This window comes from Clupea harengus, unplaced genomic scaffold (genome assembly GCF_900700415.2).
Source record: "Clupea harengus unplaced genomic scaffold, Ch_v2.0.2, whole genome shotgun sequence".
In the NCBI taxonomy this organism is placed as follows: domain Eukaryota; kingdom Metazoa; phylum Chordata; class Actinopteri; order Clupeiformes; family Clupeidae; genus Clupea; species Clupea harengus.
This window is the reverse complement of record NW_024879615.1, coordinates 133,351-139,168: the sequence shown is the minus strand read 5'-3', so window position 1 is coordinate 139,168 and position 5,818 is coordinate 133,351.

Here is a 5,818-nt window from a genome sequence, read left to right as displayed (position 1 = left end):
TAATGGGCTATAAAGTGCTGGGGTTTGCCATGGACGGCCTCTCTTTTGCTCTCTTGCTCGTGCTTTCCTGCTCCGTTCAGTCTGTGGCTCCAGTGGTGAGAGCCTTTCCGACTGCCTAACTCCATGCCAGCTACTCCCTCCGTCCTCGTCGTCCTCGTCGATTTATGTATTTATTCTTGAATCGCTACGGTGTGGTCTACCCATTTTATGTCAGGGCTGCCTTGAGCCAGGCAGTCGTGACAAATGTAACAATACACTTTGTCATCAATAATAAACCTTGTGAAAACTCAGCAGTGCACAAAGGCTGAACTAAAGTATGGAAGAATGTTTACAGTTATACAGTTTTATACAGTTACTCCTATATTGGCCCAAATGGGTGAACTGGTATTCTGCTTCCCTCTGGAAAATTAGTGTCCCGAATGTAATGATACACTTAGCCATCAATAATAAATCGTGTGTCAATTCCGCAGTGTGCAAAGGCTCTCCTGGTCTGGTCCGGAACCACCATTCCACAGTGGGGCCGACTTCTTTTCCAGCCACCCCTGTGGCGAGAGGAATGTGATAAGGTGAAATCCCCACCGTGGAAAGAAAGACTCATGTCGCCCTGCAAGAGATTTAATCTCCCCCTCTACAATGGTTGGTTCTGGGCTCCCCCGCGTCAATGGTTAAACCTAATTGGACCAATTTAGCCCAATGGGATGCCCTAAAAGGGTGCCTCATTCCTTGAGGAGTGAGTGGAGAGACAGGCATGAGAGGCCATGAAAAGCCTAAGAGCAAAAACATTTACCTGCTGTGAGGTGAAGTGGAAATATATCTAGATGTGTGGATATAGTTTTTGTGCCTAGTTTCTGTGCCTCGTTTTGTGCCTAGCTTGTGCCTAGAACGTGCCAAGCAGGTGCCTAGTTGCTTGAGAACTTTGTTTGTGTTGTGATTTATGTTTGTTTATTTTGTGGGCACATGTTTTGGGGGCTGATACCAGAGAGTCCCCCCTGGTAAATATATATTTTTTATAAGAAAGCCACCATCTCCTGCACCCTTCTTCCCAACTTCACCACCAAGTCCAGTCGCCACATCCCAAAAATGTGGGGTGACCGCCTTGGTCTCTCACAGACCTTTTTTTTAATCTAAAAAGCTTTTTTCTGAAACATGTTTTGATAATTTACCTGAGAAAGGGCTTAATACATACCTGGCCCGCTTCTTTATATACTGTAAATCAAGTATATCATGTCCTCTATGATCTTGAAGGACTCACCATGAGCAGACTAGTGTTGTCAGTCCTTCAGTAAAATTGATGCTGTGGACAGAGCCCCTGGTCTTGTACCTGAAGCCTCTGTTGACCTGGGGAACTTAACGGGTCTTGCGTCTCGGTTCTCTGTAGACTTAATTGGTCTGAGAAGTTTTTCAGATAGTTTCTCTGTTGACTTGGAACATTTGAGGAGTTCTGATCCTAATGGAGTTGCACATATGGAGTATTTGAGAAGCCCTGTAGACAGTTTAGCCATACACTTGGACTATTTGTGACTTCCTGCTGCTGGCATACCTGTAGCTTTGAACTATTTGATAGGTCCTGTTGCTGGTCTCTCTGCAGAACTGTAGAATGTGAGACATTGTGTAACTGTGCAATGCATGCTTATTTCCGTCACTCTGTGCGTGATCTGTAGACCTTGAGTACTTGAGACGTCCAGCAGCAGATGTCTCTGCAAAGCTGAATAATTTAAGAGGTCCTGCGGCTGGTTTCTCCCCAGACCTAGAGATTCTGTAGTTGGTGTGTCTCCTGAAATTAAGTATTTGAGAGGCCCTGTAGCTGAGGTGTAGCTGAGGTGTCAGTCTAATATCTAATATGTCTAACATCAGGTGATAATAGTCACTTGGCCAGAATGACATAAACCAACTAAATCTGTCTGGAAGGGGGGTGAGGGGTACAGACCATGTCATGTGTTAGATGATATGAGGTACAATGTGCATTCTTCCAACCAGGGGCGGCTCGTCCATAAGGGCGATTGGGGCGACGCACTGCCTAGGGGAAAAGGAAAAAAAAAATTAAAAAAAAATCCTTATGTATAAACGCAATATCCTTGTAAGTCGCGTAAATGACACGTACATTTAAATGTAATATTGGGTTGATTTTTTCTGTCGGATTCTACCACTAGACCGTCTGATCTGTCTCTGTATGTCATTGTCGAATCAGGTAACAGTCGTTCAGTCAGCCTAAAGTCGTGCTTCAAATGGCCCCACCCCTTCTGGGGCGATTTGGGGCGAAATGAAAATCGCCCCAGACCTCTCCCATTGACTCCCATGTTAAATCCATTTTTTTCACAAAACAGAGCTCTCAATGCATTCTCTATGGCTTCCGGGAGGGCTCGCCCCTCCTGGTCTTGTCATAAGTAGTGGACGTAAAAGCCTATACGAACGTCATACAGCTTCGACGGAGGCATATTCTGTCAAGATGGCTGCCCTGTCCAGTGCAATAACTCGATTCGCTCTTTGACAGAAACTCCTTTTTAGTCGGCGTACTAATGAAGATAAATTGACAACAAAACAATTAGGACTTCCTAGACCAAATGTATCCATTCAACAGGTTTCTACAAAGGGAGGGAAATCCTACATCCAAGAATTGGAACAAAAGAAAATCGCGTGGCTAATGCGGTCTGTATTTCATATACCACTGTCACTTTTCATAGGTTTTACAGTGTGTTTCACAGTTCGCTTCTTGCACTAACACTGAATAATTTTTTATGTGATGACTTATTTTGCTTTTGTAAGCCAATACTTTCAAGATCAGTCAATAAATATTGTTGTTTTTGACTTATGTTACCCCTTCTTTATGATGTTACTGGACATATCATGTGTCCTGTTAAGCTATGTTACATCATACAACATTTGAGACACGTGGATAATGAAAAAGTGGGATAATTTAATGTGGAGCCACATCATGTTTGCTTATGAAGGCTCCTGGATGCAACTTTCTTCTATAGCTTTCCACCTGTAACTTGCTACTCTAGCTATGTAGCAAGAGGGGACATATTACTGTTGTGTGCTGCCAATAGTGGACAAAAAGGTATTGCTGTATGAGTTAATCAGCTAACTTAATGTACTTACTGAATGGGTCGCCTTAATCATTATAAAAAAAAATTGCCCCCTCTGAGAATTATTTCCGGAGCCGCCACTGATTATATGTATAGGTTATTATAGGTTTAGCATACTGTATTGTATATTTATCTTGTATATTTAGTAAGGTTATTATGTTTAATACGTGTAAATGTTCAGAGTACTTGTACAGAGTGTATGTCATGTTTGTTATGTTTTGTTATACTATGTTATGTTATGTTATGGTATGTTGCTGTGCGGTGCCTTGTCCTAAGAATTTCAGTGCCCAGTCTGACCCTGTGTCATTCTGTGCATCTGACAATAAAAGACTTGTAACTTGTAATACACGCTACTGCATCTTAATAGCCCTGCTAACACTAACCATTGCATCCTCGACTACAAATCTGTCACACACAACTTCAGTCCTTATAGTAGTCCTTGTGCTGAAATCTGATCAATGATACATTAGCCATGTACATTCAACAGCCAGGTATTATTTGTTTAAGAGAGAAACACATACATATGTTGTCTATTCAAAACAAAGCAAAGAAAAATATAGTCATCACACAAATATGATTGGTGTGCCATTTATTGAATACATATCAGTGAACACGCTTGTTAACTGAGTCATTAAAACATATACCACTGCAGATTAATCAGCTTTGTAATATGAATGGAGTGGAATAGAAAGCTGGAGATTTTAAAGAATAAAGAGTTCTGTCTGTATAACCTCTCATTCCGCTAGCTAGAAACACACGCTTAAACTGCTATCCTAACACCATATGGTTAAACTGCAATCCCATCCCATAATAAGCCCCTAACACATAAAGAAAGAAACACATTAGTATCTATGAAGGTAATATGCATACTTGGAGCCAATTACACAATATGTATATGTAATTGGGTTGATTGAAGGCCATTGCAGTGGTTAAATCAGAAATGTATTAATTTCATAATGAAAGGTGGTCACTCAACCTAAACAAAGATCCAAATTCACCCATTTGAAAACGTGATAACATAATAACAACGTAACAATAATAAATCAAACCAAAAACTAGCAACCTCAAACCAAAATTAAGATAATTTCTAACATGTATAAAAAAAGTGAAAATGTCTAAAAGCTGATTTATTCACTTCATGATGAAACCACTTGAACAGAAGAGAAAATAATTAGGTACTGAACTACTGACTACAGTGCATGTGTGTGTTTGTATGTGCAGTGTGTGTGTGTGTATATATATGTATGTGTGTGTGTGTGTGTGTGTGTGTGTGTGTGTATGTATGTGCAGTGTGTGTGGTACTGAACTACTAACTGCAAGCAACTGAACAAAGTCAACAATTTTCTCAAAATCCCCCAAGAGTAATGAAGGAAAACACATTTCATTATTCAACATCTTAAAGACAATAAAGACCAGAAGAATCAAGTTGGTCATTTAACCTAAAGGGTCCCGAAACAGATTTGGTAAAAGCTAATGTTAATGAATAAAATAAATGAACAATAAAAAAAAGCAAAAAATATTAACGCACTGGTCACTGATACACATTAGTTTTGCAGACAAGAATCTGACATTTACACCATTTTGACCTGGAACGCATCAGACATAATGTTGGATTTGAATAACGAATAATCTCCTTCAATAATAATAATAACCCTTCTACCATGTTCACCCCCAGTTTGGTGAATGTAAAACACATACTCTGATATTATCATAACAAACACATAATCTCATACTAACTCTTGTTGTTCGATTTGACAATCATATTGAATAATTTCCCCAACATCTGACACTTTTAAGGAAAAAGAAACACAAGAGGTATAATCTCTTCTTATCTGTTTGGTCCCTAATAATAATTTAAAACATACAAAGAGAAAATGTTACTGTTCATCTCCAGTCTGCAAATTATTATTATTCATCAACTGCAAACATGTTAATAAGCAACCTTCTCATTAGGAATAATAGGAATACAGGATATTTAGGAAATAGGAAAGCAGGAATGCTTTCTCATCACAAAGGGAGATATCTATTTTTTCACTAAAATAGATCAGGAGTTGCATTGAAAAAATGTTTGTCACTTTTCTGAATATATATATGATATCATTACTTAGCCTTGATCTACAGCTCTACAAATACAGATTTTCTGTTGTTCGGTTTCTTGTGCCAGGAATTTTGGGACTGCTGCGTGTATGGGCCAAGTCCTTATGCAGTAGCAGCTTATGCAGTAGCATTCTTCAAAGTGAGGAAGAAAGTGTCTTCTTGGAAGGCTAGTTGGTCTTTAAGATGAGCTCATATGTTCTCTATAAACATTTTACATCTGTGTCTCCTCTTCGGCACGAGTGATTGCATCAGTCACTTTCTTCACTACTTCAGAGAGATGCTTCATCTTTAGTTTTTGCCACTGGTCATCCAGGGGAAATGTTTCAATGATTTTGTCCAATATCCAGCTTTTTTTGTAATTATGTGTGTATTCCTTGAATGTTTTCTCATCACAAAGGGACATAGTTGAATCTTTTCACTAAAATAGATACCAGGAGTTGTTGCATGGAATAAAAAAAGCTCCATGTCTGAGTGATATTCCTTGAAGCCATGTCAGCTGTATTTATTAATTTAGCTAATACCAAATGATAAGTCATTCTAAGTGCACTCCTTATGATGGAAGTCTAACTGTCTAAATGTCATAATTTCATCTGCAACATCTGGAACACCTGGAGTGAGTTCTTCAGACACACTTC